The sequence below is a fragment of the Entelurus aequoreus genome, linkage group LG16 (genome assembly GCF_033978785.1).
Source record: "Entelurus aequoreus isolate RoL-2023_Sb linkage group LG16, RoL_Eaeq_v1.1, whole genome shotgun sequence".
Lineage (NCBI taxonomy): Eukaryota > Metazoa > Chordata > Actinopteri > Syngnathiformes > Syngnathidae > Entelurus > Entelurus aequoreus.
In genome coordinates this window covers 48,080,937-48,098,198 of record NC_084746.1, presented here as the reverse complement: position 1 = coordinate 48,098,198, position 17,262 = coordinate 48,080,937, and the positions used below count along the sequence as shown (strand labels likewise).

The 17,262-nt window shown below is 38.1% G+C and overlaps 1 protein-coding gene across 1 annotated transcript in view; it reads left to right on the top strand.

Annotated features, from left to right (window-relative positions):
* The window catches only part of LOC133631219 (cell adhesion molecule 3-like), a 378,223-nt gene that overhangs the window by 196,286 nt on the left and 164,675 nt on the right, over nucleotides 1-17,262 (top strand). The gene's annotated exons all lie outside the window — the stretch shown is intronic.

Sequence of the window (17,262 nt, the reverse complement as noted above, 5' to 3'; positions counted from 1 at the left end):
AAATAAAATACGTTTCTAACAAGCATCATTCCTGCAAGATGTGGAATAACTAAACATGCTCACTACACACCGTAGCTCACCGGCGTCAAAATGTAAACAAACGCCATGGGTGGATCTACACCTGACATCCACTGTAATGATACCAAGTACAGGAGCGTATCTCGTCGATACTACTATGATTACATCGATATTTTTTAGCATCACAAAATCTTTTTTCGTTTTAAAAAGATGTATATTATGTTTATAAACTCAGGAAATATGTCCCTGGACACATGAGGACTTTGAATATGACCAATGTATACTGTAACAACTTGGTATCGGATTAATATCTAAATTTGTGGTATCATCCAAAACTAATGTAAAGTATCAAACAACAGAAGAATAAGTGATTATTACATTTTAACAGAAGTGTAGATAGAACATGTTAAAAGAGGAAGTAAGCAGATATTAACAGTAAATGAACAAGTAGATTAATCATTCATTTTCTACCACTTGTCCTTAATAATGTTGACAAAATAATAGAATGATAAATGACACAATATGTTACTGCATATGCCAGCAGACTAAATTAGGAGCCTTTGTTTGTTTACTTACTAATAAAAGACAAGTTGTCTTGTATGTCCACTATTTTATCCCTGCAGGACGAGGAATAGCTAAACATGCTTCACTACACATCGTAGCTCACCGGCGTCAAAATGTAAACAAACGCCATTGGTGGATCTACACCTGACCTCCACTGTAATGATACCAATTAGAGGAGCGTATCTAGTCGGTACTTCTATGATTGCATCTATTTTTTAGCATCACAAAATTTTTTTTATTTTTTATTTATATTATGCTTACAAACTCAGGAAATATGTCCCTGGACACATGAGAACTTTGAATATGACCAATGTATGATCCTGTAACTACTTGGTATCGGATTGATACCTAAATTTGTGGTATCATCCAAAACTAATGTAAAGTATCAAACAACAGAAGAATAAGTGATTATTACATTTTAACAGAAGTGTAGATAGAACATGTTAAAAGAGGAAGTAAGCAGATATTAACAGTAAATGAAGAAGTAGATTAATCATTCATTTTCTACCTCTTGTCCTTAATATTTTTGACAAAATAATAGAATGGAAAATGACACAATATGTTTCTGCATATGTCAGCAGACTAAATTAGGAGGCTTCGTTTGTTTACTTACTAATAAAAGACAAGTTGTCTAGTATGTTCACTATTTTATCCCTGCAGGACGAGGAATAGCTAGACGCGCTTCACTACACACCGTAGCTTACCGGCGTCAAAATGTAAACAAACGCCATTGGTGGATCTACACCTGACCTCCACTGTAATGATGCCAAGTACAGGAGCGTATCTAGTCGGTACTACTATGATTGCATCTATTTTTTAGCATCACAAAAATCTTTTTATTTTTTATTTATATTATGCTTACAAACTCAGGAAATATGTCCCTGGATACATGAGAACTTTGAATATGACCAATGTATGATCCTGTAACAACTTGGTATCGGATTGATATCTAAATGTGTGGTGTCATCCAAAACTAATGTAAAGTATCAAACAACAGAAGAATAAGTGATTATTACACTTTAACAGAAGTGTAGACAGAACATGTTAAAAGAGAAAGTAAGCAGATATTAACAGTAAATGAACAAGTAGATTAATAATTCATTTTCTACCACTTGTCCTTAATAATGTTGACAAAATAATAGAATGGAAAATGACACAATACTACTAAAAAGACAAGTTGTCTTGTATGTTCACTATTACAAAATTGTAATAAGAAACATATGTTTAATGTACCATAAGGTTTTTTGTTAAAAATAAAGCCAATAATGCAATTTTTTTGGGTCCCCTTTATTTAGAAAAGTATCAAAGTATAGGTACTGGTACCAAAAATATTGGTATCAACACTATTACTTACTTGATAATAAATGGAGTTTGATAAAGTCCAAACATGTGAAAGGGACATTTGTTAGGGACCAAATGTTTGATTTGTCCATTATCAATTATACGACATCACACAACAGACTTGACGCTGGGCAGATAAGCGGGACTACAGATGGATGTCTCAGCATGAGATGGGGGCTGAGGAAACACAACCAAACAAACAAAAGTAAAGTAACACACAAAGTGGCATAAAAAGAAATATTTCCCTTCTGTGGTGTAAAACCAGCAATAATAGTACACATGGAAATGCATTTGCAGGTGGCGCTCTAACCTCTCAATGTGTTTAAGCCAATGAGACGGCTGAAGAAAGTCATTTAGGTCAAATCACCAGTGCTCTACTTGGCTGCAACCAGCAGAGGTGCTGTTGTCCCCACCCTTTTGCTGGCCTTTTGTAATGGCACTAACCCTTGCGATATTACCAATTTAGTAAAAATCTACAGAAAACTTGACTTGGTGTTGTTCTGATCATTTTCGGGCGGATTTAATCATTGTTAACATCTCGGGTGACAAAGACATACGCTGCAAAGTAATTGTTGTCTTTTACCCTGTTGTGAAAATATTAAAGCTCTGGGGCCGTACTTATCAAGCTTCTTAGAGTGCCATTTTACACTTAAGTCCTGAGAATTTGCGAAATTTAGTCCTACTCTCAAACTTAAGAATAAAAGCTTTTTATCAACGTTCTTAAGTCTAAGAATCACTCCTACTCTCCACGATATTTAAGAGACCTTCAGAGGTGTCTTAAGTGGTTAGGAGTTGCCAGCAGGGGATGGCACTGAGGCGAGAGAGACGTGCGCGAACGTTCAGGGAACGGAACAATGTTTGTTTGTTTTTTGATGACGAGCAGCTGATCAAACGGTATCGTTTAGACAGAGCGGATATTATTTTTGTCACAGATTTAATACTTTTCGATTCCTTGTTGATTTCTGTATGTGTCTGCCGTGGGCTAGTATATATAGAGCCACCCACACCAGTTTCAAATTAGTTGCCTAATTAATGAATTGGAAAGAAAATGTTATGACAGTAGCGTATGTGTGTGGCCGTGAGGTGAGTGACGTCAGTGAGTGTGTGGGCGAGAGAAGAGAGGGAGCGGTAGCGTGAGTGCCGGCGGGGACTAGTTTGTTTTGTATTATTTTGTAGTTTATTGTCAAAATATACACTCCCATTGTCCACTTAAATATTTCCAAGATATTTCTTTATTCTTAGACAAGGGATTCCCTTCCGTGATTGGTCATTTCTATGGACACAGAAATGACGTCACCTAAAATTCCGTTTACGGCACATAGTAATGTCGTAATTCAGCTCTGAGTGTGACACTTAAGATTCAGTCCTACACTTCGCTGAAAGTGTGAGTAAGACGCTTGATAACTAACTTTTAAGTGCAGCTTTCAGCGAAGAATTTATTTACTCTTAAGTCAACTCTTAGCAGACTTCTTAGGAGTAATTCTAAGAAGCTTGATAAGTACGGCCCCTGGACTAGTGTTGTCCCAGTACCAATATTTTGGTACCGGTACCGGTTCCTAAATGTATTTCGATAATTTTCGATACTTTTGCTTTATTTTAACAAAAAATCTTAGGGTAGATTAAACATATGTTTCTTATTGCAAGTTTATCCTTAAATAAAATAGTGAACATTCAAGACAACTTGTCTTTTAGTAGTAAGTAAACAAACAAAGGCTCCTAATTTAGTCTGCTGACATATGCAGTAACATATTGTGTGATTTATCATTCTATTATTTTGTCAACATTATTAAGGACAAGTGTAGAAAATGAATTATTAATCTACTTGTTCATTTACTGTTAATATCTGCTTACTTTCTCTTTTAACATGTTCTATCTACACTTCTGTTAAAATGTAATAATCACTTATTCTTCTGTTTGGATGCTTTACATTAGTTTTGGATGATACCACAATATATATACTGTATATATATATATTCCTTGAGCACTAATGACTGAAAGAGCACGCACTTGGCGCGATGATGTCATGTTATCCATGGAAAAATGCATTTTTAGAGCATATGATTTGCCTGAGCGGCTAGGAGACCCCGAGAAAAACAAGCGGTTGCCTTGTTGCCTTTCCATTAAGAACAATAAACTAGTTTTTAGTATAAGTTTGCTGGTTTCAAGAAATGTAATGCCGAGCGCATATCATTATGTCAAGATAATGGCACTAGCATTTACTTAATTTAATAATATTTTCAACATATTGAGAAAAAAGGTCTCATATTTTTTTTTCTATCAAGAAAAGTGCACTTATTAGTGAGAATATACTTATTTTAAGGTATTTTGGGGTTCATTGAGGTTAGCTAATTTTACTTGTTTTGGAAAGTCTTGACAAGCCGAATTTTCTTGTTCTATTGGCAGATAATTTTCCTTAGTTCAAGTAAAATACCACTCATTTTTTTTATTTTTTTTATTGTTTTTGAACACTCACTTTTTGCAATGTACCCTTAATTGAACAATACCGTAATCTAAAACAGCACGTGTCAAATTAAACATACATGAAATAATTATAGTTGCATATTACTTACACTTTTCCAAGACCGAAGCTTATTATAAATTATCCAGTAACAAGCGTGTCCGCATCATTCAATTTGCTGTGTCAGGAGCCGAACTGGACAGACTAAAAGGTCTTTTGAAGGCGGAGAAGTTTTCACCGCGGAAGGGCGACTTTCTTGGAGAGGCGAGATAGACAAGTAGAAGTAGTCCAGGTGGAGTTTTAGAAGGCCAGTGGAGAGGAGAGAGAATTGAGAAAATGAGCCTCCTCTCCACCCTGATTGGATTCCTTCAAGGCTGGTCTTCACTTTATGGAGTTGGACTCAAGATGGGCAAAGGGGAAAAAAGGATGAGGCAGAAACTCCACCGGTGCATTTCTGGAATGTAGTGGAAAATAATAGTGCCAAATTGAGGCCAGAGTCCGAGTCTGTCATTTTAAGGCAGAGCAGAAATACTATTAGTCGCCGGGTGTCTCTCCCACTTGAATAGACACTTTTTTTTCCCCTCACCTCAGTCCACACTTGCGATCTTTCGACCCAGCCGAACAAAAGCGAACTTTTTTAACTACGATGCTTACCAAAACAGCAGCACCCACCGAGGCCTGTCAACAGTGTGGCCCCTACGCTTGGGTAAATAAACGCCCCCCGGCCACTACATGGGGAAATATGTTGTCGGCGGTGAGGAAATAAAACGTGCAGCAGGTGGAGGACGGGAACAGATGTTTACACAATGAAAAGGTGATCACGATGTCATTCATACGTGCAGCGTTCATTTCGCTTACACATCACGGCGGTGCAAACAAGGAAAGGGGGACTTTGTAATTAGCGCTCATTACGACGCGTCGGGAGAGCAATTTATTACGACGCACCTTTTTAATGCACAATCATCCGTCACTACTGAACGCATGGAAGTCATATTATGCACTTCTCCTATTTACTCGCTGATAATCCCTGTCCTTTATGTCCTCCACACCCCTGATTGTAAATAATGTAAATAATTCAATGTGATTACCTTGTGTGATGACTGTATTATGATGATAGTATATATGATAGTATATATCTGTATCATGAATCAATTTAAGTGGACCCCGACTTAAACAAGTTGAAAAACTTATTCGGGTGTTACCATTTAGTGGTCAATTGCACGGAATATGTACTTCACTGTGCAACCTACTAATAAAAGTCTCAATCAATCAATCAATCAATCAAGGCTTTCACACAACCACTTGCACCGTCTGATTAAATGCTGTACTTTATTCATGCGTGTATCTCTTTATGTACTTTACCTCAGTGGTCCCCAACCACCGGGCCGCGGCCCGGACCGATTGGTAAGAAATGTAAAAAAAAAAAAAAATAAAATAAATTATTAAATCAACATAAAATACACAATATATAGATTATACACTACCGTTCAAAAGTTTGGGGTCACCCAAACAATTTTGTGGAATAGCCTTCATTTCTAAGAACAAGAATAGACTGAAGAGTTTCAGATGAAAGTTCTCTTTTTCTGGCCATTTTGAGCGTTTAATTGACCCCACAAATGTGATGCTCCAGAAACTCAATCTGCTCAAAGGAAGGTCAGTTGTGTAGCTTCTGTAACGAGCTAAACTGTTTTCAGATGTGTGAACATGATTGCACAAGGGTTTTCTAATCATCAATTAGCCTTCTGAGCCAATGAGCAAACACATTGTACCATTAGAACACTGGAGTGATAGTTGCTGGAAATGGGCCTCTATACACCTATGTTGATATTGCACCAAAAAGCAGACATTTGCAGCTAGAATAGTCATTTACCACATTAGCAATGTATAGAGTGTATTTCTTTAAAGTTAAGACTAGTGTAAAGTTATCTTCATTGAAAAGTACAGTGCTTTTCCTTCAAAAATAAGGACATTTCAATGTGACCCCAAACTTTTGAACGGTAGTGTATATCAATATAGATCAATACAGTCTGCAGGGATACAGTCTGTAAGCACCCCCCCGGTCCATGGGACACATTTTCAAGCGTTGACCGGTCCCCAGCTACAAAAAGGTTGGGGACCTGCTTTACCTGACACATGACCTCCTTAACACGGCTAAGGTAAAAACAGGCAACTGTCTGGACTAGTGTTGTCCCGATACCAAAATTATTTCGATGCTTTTCAGTACTTTTCTAAATAAAGGGGGACCACAAAAAATTGCATTATTGGCTTTATTTTAACAAAAAATCTTAGGGTACATTAAACATATGTTTCTTATTGCAAGTTTGTCCTTAAATAAAATAGTGAACATACAAGACTACTTGTCTTTTAATAGTAAGTAAACAAACAAAGGCTCCTAATTTAGTCTGCTGACATATGCAGTAGGTATGTCCGATAATGGCTTTTTTGCCGATATTCCGATTTTTTCTCACTCTTAATTTATATACCGATATCAACCGATTCCGATATATGTAGTCGTGGAATTAACACATTATTATGCCTAATTTGGACAACCAGGTATGGTGAAGATAAGGTTATTTTTAAAAATAATAACAAAATACATTAAGATAAATAAATTAAAAACATTTTCTTGAATAAAAAAAAGTAAAACAATATAAAAACAGTTACATAGAAACTAGTAATTAATGAAAATGAGTAAAATTAACTGTTAAAGGTTAGTAGTATTAGTGGAGCAGCAGCACGCACAATCATGTGTGCTTACGGACTGTATCCCTTGCAGACTGTATTGATATATATTGATATATAATGTAGGAAGCAGAATATTAATAACAGAAAGAAACAACACTTTTGTGTGAATGAGTGTGAATGGGAGAGGGAGGTTTTTTGGGTTGGTGCACTAATTGTAAGTGTATCTTGTGTTTTTTATGTTGATTTAATAAAAACAACAACAAAAAAATGTAAAAAAACCCGATACCGATAATTTAATAAAACGATGCCGATAATTTCCGATATTACATTTTAAAGCATTTATCGGCAGATAATATCGATATTATCGGACGTCTCTAGTTGTGGGTATTTGTTCTGTTGTGTTTATGTTGTGTTACGGTGCAGATATTCTCCCGAAATGTGTTTGTCATTCTTGTTTGGTGTGGGTTCGCAGTGTGGCGCATATTTGTAACAGTGTTAAACTTGTTCCTACGGCCACCCTCAGTGTGACCTGTATGGCTGTTGATCAAGTATGCTTGCATTCGCTAGTGCGTGTGTCACGCCATAGATAGTATGTGACTGGGCCAGTACGCAAAGGCAGCGCCTTCAAGGATTAATTGGCGCTCTGCACATCTTCCTTAGAAAGTCACAAATTTTACTTTTGAAAACCGATACCGATAATCTTGAAACCGATAACGATAATTTCGATATTACTTTTTAAAGCATTTATCGAATGTCCGATATTATCGGACATCCCTAATAATAATAATAGATTTTATTTGTAAAAAGCACTTTACATTGAGTAAACAACCTCAAAGTGCTACAGTGTATTAAAAAAAATAGAAATAAAAAGATAATAAAAAATAAATACAAATAAAAACTAGAAAAGCCAAATAGCTAGAACTAGTATGCATATATCTAAAAAAAAAAAAAACTTTTTTTTTTAAAAAGAAGGGTTTTTAAGCCTTTTTTAAAAGCATCCACAGTCTGTGGTGCCCTCAGGTGGTCAGGGAGAGCGTTCTACAGAATGGGAGCGGCGGAGCAGAAAGCCGGGTCTCCCATTGTTCGTAGCTTTGTCCTCGGCGGTTGGAAGAGGTTAGCCTTTCCGGAGCGGAGGTGTCGTGTGGAGGATTTGGGGGTGAGTAGTTCTTTGAGGTAGAGGGGGGCATTTCCGTGGAGGCACTGGAGAAATGTTAGTTTTATAACAATATTAAGCGGCACAATGTTTTGGGTGATTTATTTAACCACACTTTCTGTAAGCGCACACTCTTTTGTACTGTTATGTTTACACTGACCTGGCTTGTTCACCAAAAGTGAGTGTGGACTGTCGAGTGTTTGTGTTTCAAGTAGGCGTGCAGGTTTGTTGTACATTCGGCACATCCTCCCCATGCTAAAGCTCATAAATATAAGGTCGTGTATCATCATTTGTCCCAAAGTAGTCTTTGTTGTCTCTCATAAAGTCTGCCATGATTACTGATTAGCATAATGTGGAAATAGCAAACGTTCTGTAAAATCAATGCTTGAACCAAAATGCGTAAATATGACATGTTATTAGGAACGTATTTATTTACAGCATGTAAATATAACATAGAGGGTTTTGGATGTTTTTCAGAACACTTTATAGATCGAATTCCCATTACCCCCATTGTGAGCCACCTATTGCTACTGTTTATTTAGAATGCATACAAAAAAGAAAGCTGTGTTCTTCTCTCACGTAGGGCTTGTGAATGATAGGCAAAAAACCAAACAAAAGTGAAGGCCCACGACGGGGCTCCCTAAACCCAAATAATAAAGCTCATGGTAACATAATTTGACAACATACACACACCTCTCTCGGTTTACCGTCGACAAGCTTTAACCAGGTTTTGAAAAGCATCAAAATATTCAAAGGGATTTTGAACTTGTTTTATTTTATTTTGCCTATTATTCACAACCCTTATGTAAGACAAGAACACAAATGTGCATCTTTTTTTTATGCATTCTAAATAGTAATTAAGCAGTAGCAAAATGCCAACTATCCTAATTCTAGCAATGGAGTCAATGGTAATGCCTGCAGTCCACCCTCAAAGCCCACTAATTAAACATTAGTTGATTAATATAATACACCCAGATGTCATTTTTAAATGTTAATAAATCTCTTTATAGCATGCTATAAAATGCATATCCTCTGAAAAATATGCCTTACAATAGCCACAAACTGGAGGATACATTTTTAACTAGGATACAATTAAAAAGAAGAAATGAATGGATGGATGGATGGTTTAAAGTATTTATGGAATAATAAATGAACATCAAACTAGGAATGCAAATGATGCATGTGTTTGGAAATAGATGACTGATTTAAACCTTTTAAAAAAAGATATATATGTATACAAAGGGTGTAACGGTACACAAAAATTTCGGTTCGGTACGTACCTCGGTTTAGAGGTCACGGTTCGGTTCATTTTCGGTACAGTAAGAAAACAACAAAATGTACATATTTTGGTTATTTATTTACCAAATTTGTAAACAATGGCTTTATCCGTTTAACATTGCTTTAAAATAGCTCTGTGTGTGATGGATGTGAGCCACCACTAGGCTGATCAGTGCAACAGCAGGCAGTCATGAATGCTAAGGATAATAATAACATACATATACACACAGGGTCCATTGCCAGGGTTCATGTGGTCAACATATATAAAATAAAAACTAAATAAGATAAGGCTCGGAATGGTTTCTTAACAAAACCTTTCCACATATAAAGTGCTTTTTTTGATTGATTGATTGATTGAGACTTTTATTAGTAGACTGCACAGTACAGTACATATTCCGTACAATTGACCACTAAATGGTAACACCTGAATACGTTTTTCAATTTGTTTAAGTCGGGGTCCACGTTAATCAACATTAAACTGCCTCAAGTTGTTGCTCAGATTAAATAAAATGACAAAACGTTTCTTCTACATACAAAAAGTGCAACATTAAACAGTTTCAAGTCAACTAAGGCGAGGTAGTGCCTGGATAACTTGGCAGTAAGAGGATATATGGGCTCATTGTTCTTCCACCATAGAAGTGGGTCAAAATCTAGTTTTTAATGCAATATGGTTTTAAATCTGCTGCTATAAAAACATTTGTTATTGCTTTAGCCCTGCCTGACTCGCCGAGGAGAGGCTGCTTGAATGCGGTGTTTGTGAGACGCTCGTCTTTCTCTTCGTCGAAGCGATGTGATCCATTGTTGTATCGCACCGCGAAGCCGAAGTGTTCCCAAACGGGAGATCTTAACGAGGCAGGAGGGTCTTCCAGCTCTGGCTTTTACATGTTGTCGTAGCCCGGTCGCTGCTAGCATGCCGTGTGTTGTGCCTCGGTGTGCATTGTTTACACAACGTGCGGTACGCTACTTAATATGTCCGTGTGGAAACTTGTTCGGTACACCTCCGAACCGAACCGAAACGCCCGTAACGAAACGGTTCAATACAAATACACGTACCGTTACACCCTTAATGTACACTACCGTTCAAAAGTTTGGGGTCACCCAAACAATTTTGTGGAATAGCCTTCATTTCTAAGAACAAGAATAGACTGTCGAGTTTCAGATGAAAGTTCTCTTTTTCTGGCCATTTTGAGCGTTTAATTGACCCCACAAATGCGATGCTCCAGAAACTCAATCTGCTCAAAGGAAGGTCAGTTGTGTAGCTTCTGTAACGAGCTAAACTGTTTTCAGATGTGTGAACATGATTGCACAAGGGTTTTCTAATCATCAATTAGCCTTCTGAGCCAATGAGCAAACACATTGTACCATTAGAACACTGGAGTGATAGTTGCTGGAAATGGGCCTCTATACACCTATGTAGATGTTGCACCAAAAACCAGACATTTGCAGCTAGAATAGTCATTTACCACATTAGCAATGTATAGAGTGTATTTCTTTCAAGTTAAGACTAGTTTAAAGTTATCTTCATTGAAAAGTACAGTGCTTTTCCTTCAAAAATAAGGACATTTCAATGTTTTGAACGGTAGTGTATACTGATATTTGCATGCTTTAAATGCATTAAAGGTAAGCTGAGTCAATTTAACATCTTGAGTAGATTGTATTTTACACCCTCTCAGTTGTTTAAAATGAGTACATTAGCAAGTTGTGTATAAAGTGCCATGCAGCTGAAGGAAGTCATATTTATTTACTGTGGGAATGTCAGAGAATAAAGACTTGTGATCTGTTGTGAACATTGTCTTGTTTGTCCCATCTGCTAATTCTAGCCAAGTTAGCTCGTGTGTTGTGCAGGCCAGTCAAGTTCATCCACACCAGACTCTGTCATCCATGTGGCCAGGCCAAGTGATTAAGGACACCTGATTCTGATCATTTGGATGGGTGACCAAATACTTTTGGCAATATAGTGTAGATCTTCCAATCCTATTTTGCCTGCGATCCAGGAGCGTTTGAATCAAAAAGAAGGTAGATATATTTAGGATAGGATCGGATAGACTTTTATGTATCCCACAATGGGGAATTTATGTGGTTTTATTGACAATGGGCTTGTTTCTAGCGTTCGGCGCGTTGTCAGAGAACACAAAGTGACGGGTGGCATGTGCGCGAGTCGTGGACGCCACGGCACCCGAAGGAAAGCGCAATAACAAGAGAAAACGATGAGCGACAAGTCACAGCGATGGCTGCCAACTAGACACCGGAGCGCGGACACATCAGAGAGGGCTGCCGCCGCCGCCGCCGCAAAGACGCGGGATGGAGCTGAATAACCCGTGACAGAATGATGGATGCTTTTTATTTTTTGGGGGGTTATTTGTTTTTTTTTTGTAGTTTAGAACGCTTTGCTGCCTTGAGAGAGCTTGTCAGGCACGTCAGAGAATAGGATGGAGAGAGGTTAATAAAGACAAAGGAGGTCTTGGCTGTGATTGATCAAAGAGTGATTAACGCAAGAGGTAATCAATCTTCGACATGTCCACCAATAATCACGCGGTCACATCAGGTCATGGACGGAAAGCGGATTTTTATCACCATTCTGAGTGGAAACTAGTGTTGTAACGATACCAATATTTTGGTACCGGTACTAAAATTATTTCAGTGCTTTTCTAAATAAAGGGGATCACAAAAAAATTGCATTATTGGGTTTATTTTAATAAAACATCTTAGGGTACATTAAACATGTTTCTTATTGCAAGTTTGTCCTTAAATAAACTAGTGAACATACAAGACAACTTGTCTTTTATTAGTAAGTAAACAAACAAAGGCTCCTAATTTAGTCTGCTGACATATGCAGTAACATATTGTGTCATTTATCATTCTATTATTTTGTCAACATTATTAAGGACAAGTGGTAGAAAATGAATTATTAATCTACTTGTTCATTTACAGTTAATATCTGCTTACTTTCTCTTTTAACATGTTCTATCTACACTTCTGTTAAAATGTAATAATCACTTATTCTTCTGTTGTTTGATACTTTACATTAGTTTTGGATGATACCACAAATTTGGGTATCAATGCGATACCAAGTCGTTACAGGATCATACATTGGTCATATTCAAAGTCCACGTGTGTGCAGGGACGTATTTCCTGAGTTTATAAACACAATATACATTTTAAAAAACGAAAGAAGATGTTGTGATGCCAAAAAATCTGAGCTTTTCCATGCAAGCTGGTATCAGTTTTTTCAGACCGATATGCAATATCAATATTTGATATATCGTATTTTTCGCACTATAAGTCACAGTTTTTTTCATAGTTTGGCCTTTTATTAGTAAGTAAACAAACAAAGGCTCCTAATTTAGCTGCTGACGTATGCAGTAACATATTGTGTCATTTATCATTCTATTATTTTGTCAACATTATTAAGGACAAGTGGTAGAAAATGAATGATTAATCTACTTGTTCATTTACTGTTAATATCTGCTTACTTTCTCTTTTAACATGTTCTATGTACACTTCTGTTAAAATGTAATAATGACTTATTCTTCTGTTGTTTGATACTTTACATTAGTTTTGGATGATACCACAAATTTGGGTATCAATGCGATACCAAGTCGTTACAGGATCATACATTGGTCATATTCAAAGTCCTCATGTGTCCAGAGACATATTTCCTGAGTTTATAAACATAATTGTGGAGGGGGGCGTGGCCTACGGGCCTGCCACGGAACGGGGTGTGCCAGTACCGGCCTCGAAGACAGCAACAGGTGCGTAGATGGCCTTGTTATCTAATCACCTGTCGGCTTTTATTAGCAGCAGCCGTGATGAGACGAGTTAGCAAATGTAGAGGTTGCCCTTGAGTGGGTTCTTCAGACCACCACACACTGCAAGGAGAGAGAATTTCAGGGTATAACACTGTTTTATTTTCATAACAGGTGCAGCGGCTTTTGCTTTTCAGCAAAGTGTCTTTGTCTGCTGCGTCCGCTCAGCAGCACTTCCAACCCCGACTAATTCGTCTCATCACGGCTGCTGCTAATAAAGGCGACAGGTGATTAGATAACAAGGCCCACCTGGGCCATCTACGCACCTGTCGCTGTCTTCGAGGCCGGTCCTGGCACACCCCGTTCCACGGCAGGCCACGCCTCCCTCCACAATAATATACATTTAAAAAAAACGAAAGAACATGTTGTGATGCCAAAAGATATTGACGTAATCATAGTAGTATCAACTAGATACGCAACTGCAGTGTTTTTCAACCTTTTTTGAGCCAAGGCACATTTTTTTCATTGGAAAAAATGCGGAGGCACACCACCAGCAGAAAACATTAAAAAATTAAACTCAGTAGCCGATATTGACAGTAAAAAGTCGTTGTCGCAATTGTTGGATATGACTTTAAACCATAACCAAGCATGCATCACTATAGCTCTTGTCTCAAAGTAGGTGTACTGTCACCACTTGTCGCATCACGCCCTGACTTATTTGGATTTTTTTTTTCTGTTTTCCTGTGTGTAGTGTTTCAGTTCTTGTCTTGCGCTCCTATTTTGGTGGCTTTTTCTCTTTTGTTGGTATTTTCCTGCAGCAGTTTCATGACTTCTTTTGAGCAATATTTCCCTTTGTTTTAGCAAATCAAGAATATTTCAGTTGTTTTCATCCTTCTTTGTGGGGACATTGTTGATTGTCATGTCATGTTCGGGTGTACTTTGTGGACGCCGTCTTTGCTCCACAGTAAGTCTTTGCTGTCGTCCAGCATTCTGTTTTTGTTTACTTTGTAGCCAGTTCAGTTTTAGTTTGGTTCTGCATAGCCTTCCCTAAGCTTCAATGCCTTTTCTTAGGGGCATTCACATTTTGTTTATTTTTGGTTTAAGCATTAGACACCTTTTTACCTGCACGCTGCCTCCCGCTGTTTCCGACATCTACGAAGCAATTAGCTACCTGCTGCCACCTACTGATATGAAAGAGTATTACACGGTTACTCTCCCGAGCTCTAGAAAGCCCCGACATTCAACAACAACACATAATTTTCAGACTATAATTACTGGTTTGCAAAAAATATTTTTAACCCAAATAGGTTAAACTAGATAATCTCCCACGGCACACCAGACTGTATCTCACGGCACACTAGTGTGCTGCGGCACAGTGGTTGAAAAACGATGCGCTACTGTACTTGGTATCATTACAGTGGATGTTAGGTGTAGATCCCGTAATAGCGTTTGTTTACATTTTGACGCCGGTGAGCTACGGTGTGTAGTGAAGCATGTTTAGCTATTCCTCGTCCTGCAGGGATGATACTTGTAAGAAACATACTTTATTTGTCGCCATGGAGACGAGGATTAGTGATTTAGAAGTAGCTAAAACACTGCAGACTGGGGCTGGACTTTAGCCGCTAGCTAGCTAGCCATGTCTTAAAGAATCTCTTCCTGAGGGCGTTTCAATGTTATAACTTCACCTTTATCGTTAGTTTTTAAGACAAAATGCGCCCGTTCTCCCTTTTCTCTCTACACACTGTGTCTGTTTGTAAGTACTCTGTGATTGTGCGCTGCCGAACATGCTCGTCTGCTCATAAACCGGCAATGACACGACGTGACTTCGCCGCGGGCGAGAGGGGGTGCTGGGTTTGTACGTTTCAGAGACGGTATCGTACCGAAAATGATTCATTAGTATCGCGGTACTATGTTAATACCGGTATACCGTTCAACCCTAGTGGAAACTAATTGATAGTCACTTAATTAGCTTAGCGCCTGCTGAGCAACCACTAGCAGGGAGGAGACATGCGGTTTTTTTAAAAGACAAAACCAAAAAAGCAAGGGAATTACTGAAAAAAACTGTTTTTTTTGCTCCCAGTGGAGCACCACTAATATAAATAAAAACCGTAGCCTCACCGCCCTGTTTATGATAAAGCCGATCGGGACATTAATTATTGCGGGACACAGAACTCAGTCGTGTTTCTGAATGCCGACGCATGCATTGGCGCTGTGAAAATTCCCGGGTCGACCCCGTGAACGCTGAACGGATCTTCTGTAGCTGTAGCCGGTGTTGATATATTTTAAGTCCTTAATTCTTGATCATTTATTTTAAGACCCTTTTAAGGACCCGCCGATAGCCTTGAGGGAATGCGCGGGAGTGGAGCGCCGCTAATAGAAGAGATTAGAGCGGCTCGGAAGGCTCGGAAACAGATGGTTTTTTTTTTTTCTTTCCCAGTGCATTAATGCCAAGCGACGAGGAGACGGAGACAATGAGACAGAAAAATGAACACGGGGGACATCAAGACGCACAAACGGGACCGCAAACAAGTCCGACTCGTCCAAAAAAAAAGTCGTATTCGCCGCCGTGCACTTTGAGGTTGTTTCCGCCAAAGATAAGATTGCTGCAATTATTGAAGGAATTATCAGGAGATGACTGGGAGGCGCTGCGTTGACATTTCCAAGTTTTATTAAAGGACTGAGCCTCTTATTAAAGTACAACAGGCAAGCTGTGTTTACCTGAAGATAAAATGTGGGGAAATGACATTTCAGAGGATTTAGCTTATGGGCTCTCACTTTCCATTAAGAAAAGCTTAAAACTTTGCTAATAATGTCCTTCTACAGACACAGCCGATGAAAACACAACATTCAGCCACAAATATGTTAAATGTAAACTGTTATTGACAAAACAAAGCATTCGGAGTTGCTTTGACTACCGTATTTTCCGGAGTATAAGTCGCTCCGGAGTATAAGTCGCACCGGCCGAAAATGCATGATAAAGAAGGAAAAAAACATATATAAGTCGCACTGGAGTATAAGTCGCATTTTTCGGGGAAATTCATTTGATAAAACCCAACACCAAGAATAGACATTTGAAAGGTAATTTAAAATAAATAAAGAATAGTGAACAACAGGCTGAATAAGTGTACGTTATATGAGGCATAAATAACCAACTGAGAACGTGCCTGGTATGTTAACGTAACATATGGTAAGAGTCATTCAAATAACTATAACATATAGAACATGCTATACGTTTACCAAACAATCTGTCACTCCTAATCGCTAAATCCCATGAAATCTTATACGTCCAGTCTCTTACGTGAATGAGATGAATAATATTATTTGATATTTTACGGTAATGTGTTAATAATTTCACACATAAGTCACTCCTGAGTATAAGTCGCACCCCAGGCCAAACTATGAAAAAAACTGGGGCCGTACTTATCAAGCTTCATTAAACATATGTTTAATCTACCCTAAGATTTTTTGTTAAAATAAAGCAAAAGTATCGAAAATTATCGAAATACATTTAGGAACCGGTACCGGTACCAAAATATTGGTATTGGGACAACACTAGTCCAGGGGCCGTACTTATCAAGCTTCTTAGAATTACTCCTAAGAAGTCTGCTAAGAGTTGACTTAAGAGTAAATAAATTCTTGGCTGAAAGCTGCACTTAAAAGTTAGTTATCAAGCGTCTTACTCACACTTTCAGCGAAGTGTAGGACTGAATCTTAAGTGTCACACTCAGAGCTGAATTACGACATTACTATGTGCCGTAAACGCAATTTTAGGTGACGTCATTTCTGTCTCCATAGAAATGACCAATCACGGAAGGGAATCCGTTGTCTAAGAATAAAGAAATATCTTGGAAATATTTAAGTGGACAATGGGAGTGTATATTTTGACAATAAACTACAAAATAATACAAAACAAACTAGTCCCCACCGGCACTCACGCTACCGCTCCCTCTCTTCTCTCGCCCACACACTCACTGACGTCACTCACCTCACGGCCACACACATACGCTACTGTCATAACA